The sequence below is a fragment of the Charadrius vociferus genome, unplaced genomic scaffold, assembly GCF_000708025.1.
Source record: "Charadrius vociferus isolate BGI_N301 unplaced genomic scaffold, ASM70802v2 scaffold92, whole genome shotgun sequence".
Lineage (NCBI taxonomy): Eukaryota > Metazoa > Chordata > Aves > Charadriiformes > Charadriidae > Charadrius > Charadrius vociferus.
Window position 1 is genome coordinate 840,050 of NW_009647874.1, and position 10,155 is coordinate 850,204.

The window sequence follows — 10,155 nt, forward strand, 5'->3', positions numbered from 1 at the left end:
CGGGGTTTTCCCGCTTGGGAGGAGGCGGGAGGAAGGCAGGATCGTCTCTTTCCCCGCGGTGCCGGCGGTGCTGAGGCTGCGATGGGGGGCTCGCGGATTAAAAAGAGGAAAATCCCTTTATAAAGGAGGAGGGTTGAGTGGGGTGAGAGGACCGTGTCCGTCAGAGGTGGGGGGAGGAAGGGGGAAAGACGTCAGAGTGCTAGGGGACGTTGGGGGGGAAGTAAGGATGACTCAAGGGAGAGTGATTGTCGTGTCATGGCAGGGAAACAGGGTTAGGAAGTAAAATTGGGGTGAGAAAAGAAAAGGGAACGAGGGGGAGAAAGGAAGGAACAGGATCATGCCAAACCAATGGCAAAGGGGAAGAAAAGAAAGAGCTGATCAAAAGCGACATGCTGAAAAGAGGGCTGGAGGAAGGGGAGCAAGCAGAGATAGGGAGAGGGATGCTGAGCTCTGTGCTGTCGTTGCCCTCCCTTGCACCCTTCCCACACCACCCTTGGGCCTAACACCAAGCAAGCACTGAGCCAAGGCACAGCTGCGGGGGGCAGGTCAGCACCATCTTTCCCTGCAGCTTCCTTCCAAACCTGGTTGAATGTGCAGCCACGTTTCCCAGCTGCGGGACAGCTAGTTCTTGGGGGTCTCCCTTTCTGCCTTGCCTCTTCTAAACCTCACCTGCAGAGCTATGGTAATATCAGCTTTCCCTTGCTCTCTGTCTCCAAGTGATGCTTGAAAATGAGCCTCTAATTGCTGAGAGTAAGGGTACGCGTGCGAAGAAGACCCACATGTGCCTTTGCCCCAGTTTTCACAAAGGGAAGATCATGTCGAGCTGTAGCAGTCACTGTCAGCTCGAGAGGCAGGTGACGTGGGCCATTGGCTCAGGAAGGATGGAAAAGTAGAAATAAAAAGCCCGCAGGAGTACAGAACTGAGATTGGTAAGAGAACTAGTTTAAAGCACAAAATACAAAATCATCCTAGGCTCAAGAGGAAGACCGCAATGTGGGAAGGTGTAAAAACGGAGCGGAGGAAGGTGGCAAATCAGCAAAGCTCAGCCCACTGCAAGGAACGACCCAAGGGCTGGGACCTTCCTGCCTGTTTGCCAACTGCCTGGCCAGCAGAGTGGCTTCGGCTGCCTGCTCACGGGCTGCAGAGCATGTCACGCCAAGTAGCATGTTAGCCCCAGCCATTTATTATGTACATTATGTGCAATAAATTATGATTGCCTACTCATAAGTTGCCTGCGTAATACTGCTTTCAAGTCCCAGGGCTCGGATGAAGAAGCCCAAATAAAGGTGGCCAAAGAATTAAAGGTTAGAAATGTTACTATTTTTGTCAGCCAATCTCGTGGATCATTGAGTGATGCTAGCGACGCAACGTTTGCTTCGGGAGTCTGCAGTAAAAACCTCCTCCCAGTAAAAGGCAACAGAGATACATTTCAGACACAGGGAATCATCAAGGGGCCTTCTAAACAGAATTCCTGTCATAAGCAAACACGATATAGATAAGAAGTAGAAGTCAGAGACCTTGGAAACAATGTTGAGTGAGTCTCAATTCGGAATAAAAAAACAAGTTACAGCAATTAAAATGCGATAGAAAATACTTGGATGCTAAAATGGATGTTAAATTAAATCCACAAAAAGTTTTAATTACATTTTACTCTGTTTTTCTCCAGCTTAATACAGAGAAAGAAGTCATGGCAACACAAAGTATGGAAAAATCTGGGGAAAAGTGTCAGCCAAAGTCTGTCTTAAGCAAATTAAAAAAAAATCTAACCAATGACAATAAGTAAATAAATACTTTCTTAGCTTAAATCCCAACTTCAGTCTTCATTGAAGACTATAATAAATTCTGGTTGTCCTTAGTGGGCCTAATTAACACCTGTTTTTCATTATGAATCCTGAAAATTTGTTAATTTTTATTTGTTTAGCCTCTTTTGACAAGTTTTATCTCCTTGATACTCAGGACTGGTTTGCAACCTTCCACCCAAAGAATCAACTGTGCTGGCCAAGTTTTACCCTACGTGTGTATCTACTCTCGTAGTTACTTAACCACAAATAAGTTGAATCATACTTTCTCTCCTGCAGTGTTTGTTTATGATATAGGTCCCTTGAGCTGAAAGGGCTTAGGGTTTTGAAGGTACCTTCACCTGGAGGCAGCTTCCAAAGACCGAGACAATAATTTTGGTGAGGTTTGAGCATTAGTTGATTTAATAATTTACTATCCCTTTGTTTGCTTATCCACTATTGGTATTTCAGGTAGCTTTCTGGTACTTTGTCGTGGGAAAGGACCCTGCTACACTGATCCCTGTGTGCATTCTGTCAGCTGCACCCCAACAGCATCCATCAACCACAGGCTCAGTTCTCATGATACCTGAGGGTGTGCACAAGTGAGTACCAGTACATTTTGTGGCCCTTGGGAAAAGATGCACTATGGTGCCAGAGATACTAACTGCAACTGCAAGGCAGATTCTGTACTAGACCTGACCACATTTCCAAAGATAATTACTTCTGCTATCGAAACGCTTACAACTGAAGTAATCTTTTCCAGGAAAGAGGCAGTCCATTGGCAGTTTGTGGCAATTCTAAAACAATTATTGTTTGTTTCAACATAATCTTCCTTTTTTTTTTTTTTAAAGAGTGTAGCTTGAAAAAATGCTGTTTAAAAAATATCTTAAAACTTTGTTTTCGTATTTAAGAAAGTTGACTCAGAAGCCTGCATTTACTCACCTTGAATGATGTTCAAGTTTTTCTGTCCTTGTTGGTAGTTTGTGGCTGCCTGTCACCATGGGTTGCCTCTGCCCCTTGTGAAAGTCTTGCTCTGAACAGTGACAGTAATAGACTTGATAACCCCAGAGTGGGGCAGTCCAAAGTTGACAGGTAGGGTGGGTCGGCAGAAGATCTCTTACTGCTTTTTCATTTTAGGTTGAGTTAGATCAATCAGTATGAAGCATGAAAGAGTAATCTGATGAATACTGGTACCTTGGTAAATAAAGTTTTGCAAATAACCCTACATCCTCGCTCCTACTGGCTGCAAGCTTCCAAGGGCTCATCCTGCACTGGGCTATCCAGCTCTCAATTTTACCTTGTAGGCTTTGTGAAACACTGATGAAGGACCAGGTATTGCTTTAATTAGCCAAGGTGCAAACCTGGAACAATTCAAACTAAGTTGCTGAACGCACTTGAGATTTAATCCACTACCAGAAACTGTCCCTGAGTCCTCTTTTTTTTTGTGGCCATTTTCCAAATATCGAAATTAATGTTTATTTCAGTGGCAGTCAAATCCTTTGAATATTTTTGTGGAGGGTTTGTGCAGAGGCAGGATACCTATCAAGGAGCAGAAGGCTAAAGGTACAGGTCCTTATTCAGATTGTTTCAGAACACAATTTTTCACCCCAAACTAGATGGCTTAACTTGAGCTTTTATTTTTCTGACCAGTCCTTGGTATGCAGCTATATCTGGTACTCTTTCCTCCTTAATTTCTTTACACAGCTATTGAGGAATGTTTTGTGGAAACGATGGAAGTTAGCTTTCATGTACAATATCAGTCATTTTTTTAAGCAAAGTTGTTACAGTATTTCTAAAGGTTTCTTGAGCCTACACATAGTTATTTGAATTCTCTCTTGGTAACAGAAAAGATTTTTGTGCTTTAAACCTATGTCCATCACTGAGACTTTACCTAGAAAAAGGTTGCCCTGAATACAACACCTGGAGCTGATCAAAAGAAAAACATTTGTTTATGGCCAGTCAGGCTAAACTCCCACCGAGTTTCTTTTTCTTAATGTTTCCTGCTGGTTGGTCTTTCAGAGGAGTCTGAACAATAGGAAATGTGACGAACAGAAACTGAAGTCTTACCCCAGTCAATATCTACATTAAGGAATGTGATTCACAGTATTCGAGAAGCCACAGGTTTAAGTCATGATGTAAAACCTCTAAAGAATCAATATCTAGCTGGCTAAATATACCTTTGAGGTAAAATTCTATTTTCTGGTAGATTTCTATGTTTAAGTTTTGCATGGTATAATTACGCATTTTATAAGATTGGTTTACAGAGTTATTTAAAAAAACCCACTAACTTCCTTAAAAAAAAGCAACAGGGTTTTGATGAGCATTCACTTAGTAAGAAGGCTTTTACTACAGCTTATTTTAAGGCCTGTAATAAAAGCCTTCCTGAGACAGATGCTACAGAAAGGTTTATGGTAGAATTATTCTAAAGAAAGGGCCTCTCAATCAGTGTGTGGGTTTTGGGATAGCATCCATCTTAGATTCCCTTTGCAGTCTCTTTATTAACCATGGAGTCCCCAAAGAAATTATCCATCCATTTGCTCAACAGCTCAGAAAAGCCACCTGCATGAAAACTCCTTTGGAAGATATATTTGATAGGTACTAGCAGTCCCCGGTTACCCTGCAGGAAGATAGAGCTACAGCTGCAGCACTGAACTTTCAGGATTCCAGAGAGTGTAGATTACTGATGTGACTCTTTTGATAGGAAGGTGGATAAAATGTCAGTGGAACAGCTCTTTATTTCCTACTGTGGCAAATGCGACACTTTTAATACCGTGTGCCATAGTTTCTGTCAGTCTATAGTGTAAAAAAAACTCAGTAAAGAATGAAAAGACTGTAAAGTTTAGTACTTAAAAACATAAGAAAAGCAGTTAAGACTGTGTGTGAAATCTTAATCCAGTCCTCTTGTCCACGTACTTTTGATGATAGTCTTTAACTGCATGTTCAAACACTACTTTTTCCCAGAGATGCCTGTCTCTCTGAATAAACCTTCAGTATTTCTGTTTGTCTTCCTTATTAATCATGTGGCCTTACACATTATACTTCATTCCAACTCTGCAAGGAAAGCAAAACTGGTGATTTTCTCCAGGTGTTTCTGCAGTGCAGAGTATTAGTGCACCAGAAATATGGGTAATCTTATCTACAGAGAACACTAAGGGAATAGGTGGCATTTTTGTACAGATTTATATATTTAAAATATAGCTCCAGTCAATTTCTGTTGCTGTTTTATTCAGTGTTTACGCAAATCTCGGAAGCAACTAATATTGTTTTTGCTGAAATGCTGAAGAAAAGAAAATCAATATTCAATCTAAGTCAGACATCTGGCATGAAAAATCATGGCTGATGCCTGGCAAAGTTGTGTGCAATTAAAAGTAAGGCTTTTATTGTGAGAAATTTCAGGCAACCTGAACTGATTTTCAACACCTGTTGTAAGAAAGCTGTCATAAAAAATTTGAAATAAAGGGACTGAAAGAGAAAATAGAATATATTCAGTTTTTTCATTCTCTTATGCCATCTGTATTCCTGTTTTACTTTAGTGTAAATAAGAGCGAATCAGACTGAAGATATACACTGCTTTATGATGAACTGTTATGTTTGAACTATACTGAGCATATGATTGAAATGAAGCAAGTGAGGAAGTTGTGTGTTATTATAATTATTTAATATTGATATTGCCAGTTGTTCCCAGAAGCCAGTCACATCAAATCTCCACTGCAATAAGTGCCATGGAAATGTATTGTAAAGTGAAGACCCTGATGCAGAAGCTACATATTTTCCTTTAGGCTTTTCTGCATTGTTGATCAGCATCGCTGAACAACATGAGGAGTAGGCAAAATAAAATAACTGTAACAAGATAAAACTATAATGCAAATTAGTGATTCTTAATATAGGGCATCATGCAAAATAGCTATTTGGCAAGCTATTCGGAAGTAATGCTTGTCATTCTTTTGATTTTTAAAAAAGACCGTGAGTTAGGATCGACAAAGAGGAATAGACAAACCAAGGATCCACCTTCCTTTGGCGTGCCTTGAACTAAATGAGATCAAGCTGGTTGAAATGCTTATCGGATTTCTGGGGAAATCTATCCCTGAGCAATAAATCTGTCTGAATGGAGACCCACCATTTATCAGGCTTACAGCAGAAGGCCTTTGAACTGGTGGACAGTTGGCATAGAAACACCCTCAGCTAGGCTAGCACTTCTGCCATTTATAATTTGCATTGTGTGATGACTTACAGTGTGTCGGTGACCAATCACATACCCAAGAAGGCAAGGAGCACGCCTACGTGGGCATTATGATCTTGAAACCACATTTGTACTTCACATCCACACAGGAAACAGAAATCCAAATATAACCCAAAGCTGAAAAGAAGAGGGTGGTGAATGGAGGGTGCCAGAGCTTTGCCCCAGCAAATGAAGTCACAGTGACATGCCTGAACTGATGCAGAAGCGTGCCACAGATCTGTTTGCAAACCTTGGAGACAATCGAGTGCCATATCATGGCAAAGAGAGAACCTGGAACAAAGAGAGAGAGCAAAGGAGGGAGAGCAGTTTCCCAAACACTTTTGGAGCTATTACTGACTATATGAATATTCTTAAGCCATGCTGAAGACAGCTTGTAGTCCTAAGTTTGGCTTTGAACTCAAAGGGATGCAAGAAAAAGCAAAGACTTTAAAGATGACTTTAAGCCACTTTCCACTGTTTACAGTCTGCTACTTCACCCTGCAGTGCCAGTCATGAGGGCTTTACGTTAATCTGTCTGAATTCAAATTGTTCATTATTTACTAGGGAATTTCCTGTTGCTGTCTTGGAAAAAACAAGTAGGAATTGAGAAAGTATCTCAAGACTGTTAGGTTTTCAAATTTAGTTTAGGAATTAGATTTGGAAAGTTTTTTTTTGGTAATAGCATGGAGGAGATCTTTACAAAGGCAGTTTTAGGAGACTTTAGAAAAAAGTGCTTCTGTACCTTCATCAAAAAAGCCCCAACCACCCAGCTTCATGCTATTTCAATCTTTGCTCTAAGAGGACTTCAGTCTTTAGAGGAAATCTGTGGAAAGTTTTGATAAAGCCTCTGATAACTGGTTCTTTCTCACTGTGAACTTCACGTGAGCAATATACCTTTTATAGATCTATGGGTACCACCTTCTACTAAGAAATCAGAAAGCAAACAGAATTAAAAGAAAAAAAATATAATTAAAATGTTAAGCACTAAATGAAACCACACAGAAATTGTGTTTTGTTAACTATGATCCAAAGATACCGTATAAACTTTACTTTAAATACTACTATTACTAATAGCTACAGTGCTTATGCTCTTACTATAGACATGTTTCATTAAACCCTCTGATCGTTTTCAGTGCATAATTTTGACCAAGTAGGAACTGGCAAAAAATTTGAAGAAAATCCCATTGAGATTTAACCATGGGAATTTCCTTGGAAACATCTAGTGAGGGCAATGCGAAAAACTGGCCATTCCGGCGTCACTACCAGTAACTGATCCTAAACAGTATAAAATAATTTTCTCTATGGCACAGGGTAGATTGATATATCAAAACCTGGTGCTGTTTGGGCTCAATTTCTGTTCACTCATGTCCATACATTTTGGCTAAAGAATCAATGATTTTTTTGAGGGAAAACCTGAAAACATTGACTGGATTCTGTCAGGATTTTAGGATTAGATAAATCAAACTTTTTTTTTTTTTTTTTTTTTTTTTTTTTAAACACCAGTAGCTTTTGGGTAATATAGCTGAAATATCCACACAGCATAAGTCAGATGACCCTATCTGGGCAATGATTTCATCTGTTGCTATGTGCATGGTCTGTAATAATGAAAAAGTTGAAACTAGTGTCAGCCAATTTCAAAATATCGAGAGAGAAAAAACATCTATCAGCTTCAAATTAGTTTTTAATGGAAGGCTTGCCAGAACAATTTACAGCTCTCCTGTATAATAGTTACAGAAATGTAATTATAGTCTATACCTGCTTAGCTTTTTGTGAAAGTCATATAAAACGGGATTTAAATGAGCATATTTTGTTTCACAATGAAAGTGAGGCAATGAAAGTGAGGCATATGTCAGTGATTGACAGGTATTAACCCATTAGACCATGATATCTCCAGGCTTGTTCACACTTCTGAAGCTTTCAGAGTAAACACGAGACCTGTTTTTTGCAGAGGTTTGAAATTTATTCTGTCTTTAAAGTTACCCAGTGTCTCTTCAAACACCCATATTGGTTCACTTGCTCCAGTGCTCCATTTTGTCGGGAAAATGAAAGTGTGTACTTACTTACTGATGTCTTAAAAAGCACACACAAGACAAAGTGCATGGGTGAACACAGGAGAACCAAATTTGTAATCCTTACTGTAAAAGGGACTTATAAAAAAAAAAAAAAGTGTGAGCTTCTTAGTTACCAATGAGCTGCATACGGCCATCAGAGCTGTTTTCTGAATTCTGTGATCTAATTTATAAGCGATCTATGAGAAATGCAATTTGGTCTTTTCAAATTAAATCATCTGTCTGAATAAAAATGGAAAATGTATAATTTCCCTACTGTTAAGCCAAAGAACTTCAAATAGTATTTGCAGCCAAAATGAAAACAAACAGTAAAATGATTCTGATTTCATCCCCTTTCAAGTCATTCTTCTCATCAACTTCAACTGATGGGAGATGATTTTATAAGCCCATATACTTCTACAAGGAATTTCTAAACAGGGTTTGTAATAAGTATGGGAAAATAACATCGTAGTAGATATATCCTTGGAGGAATGTGAAGGAAATGGGGGGATGGGGTTGGGTTAGTAATAATCTTAGATAGAGTATATAGCAGTTTTATAAAGACGCTGTTCAACTGCAAGCTCTACGGTAGTTAAAACTCATTAAAGATGTCCTGAATTTATGTAAAATTGTCGAATTGGAAAACTTGCCCATTTAATGACAAGGTTCACAAAGCCAATACTTCTGGCCTGAAATACTGCCCAGTTTCACCAGAACAGTCCTTTTTACCCACAAGTTATTATTTTATGACTGCTGAGTGACCTTAGACTTCACAGAAGTCCGTTGGTTTGTATTTTTTGTGTTTACTAATGCACATTTGTAAATGTTGTCTAACACAGTACCATAACACTTGGCCAAAGGTGACTGCAGTATTACTGCTTGTTTTAGAACAAGTTTGCTGAAATTGATGTGATTAAAAAAAGCACCTCTAACTTCAAGAAAAAAGTTTTCCTTTTGAAATCATACAGTAATTTCAAAGGATTTGGAACGGAATGGGAAGATTGTAACCACAGTTCCTATGGGTATCTTGAAACTGATAAGTCAAAACTAAAAAATACTTTCAGTGAAAAGTTCTTAACTGTGAATAAAAACATCCTAGCTCCTCTTTCTTGTGACAATGCTTTTATTCAGAAAAGCACTGTTTATTTCTGTGTTTCTCTGATCTAAGTGTTAGTTCTTTAAATGCAGTCAGAAAGCATTTGGCACACAAATCCGTATTGATAAAATTTTGAATAATGTCTTCATGCAGCTCCTGTGTATCAGTAAGTGTATAATCCCAGTTCAAGGGGACGGCTCCAGTGCCTGGCAGAATTACTGTATCTGACTTCAGTCAAATTTGGATCAGCATGTAAAAATATGGTGAATTAGAGAAATAAAATTGAGTCCCAAAATGCCATAGATTTATTACAGGAGTCTCGGTCTGCAAAGCAGAGTGTAAAAGACGAAAAATATTCCAGGATGTGAGACAGGGATGCCTGATAAAAGAGCATCTGATCACAGCGAGAAGGATTTTGAAAGAAGACTTTGGAACTGGAATAGCCAGTCTTGGCCAGAAAACCTTTTACCTACAGCTACTTATCTTCTTGGGCTCTTGGTACTGTTTGCAAGCTGTTCTGGGTTCTCTATGTGTCAAAAAAACACATTTCATAGTCATAATTGCTGCCAGATGCGAATCTTGTATGCAAGGAAAGGAGCAGGTGATGTTTAAAAACCTATGGTTCCTCCAGACCTGGGTCATAGCAGAACAAGAAAGAAGGAAGCTTGCACAGTATTGCTAAACTTGTTTGTGGATCTAGAAGAAGCTTAAGTATCTAGTTGCAAATACGTAATTGTTACTAAAGCAGCGGTGGAACTGACACTGTTGGAACAACTTTCCTTGGCAGTTTTGATTAATTCAATTTTTAATTAGAATAATTACTTCTATTGCTTTATTTATGAAAAAATATAAATTACCAAGTTCACATTTGTGAACTAATCCGTAAGGTATTAGTGCTTTGACACATTTGGGAGGCAAATGCAAATAGCATGAAAGCTGGTATTTTTCTATGATTTGTTGTTCATTGAACTCGAAGCTGGGAAAAAGGATATTAAAAATTGAAGTGAACCTGGT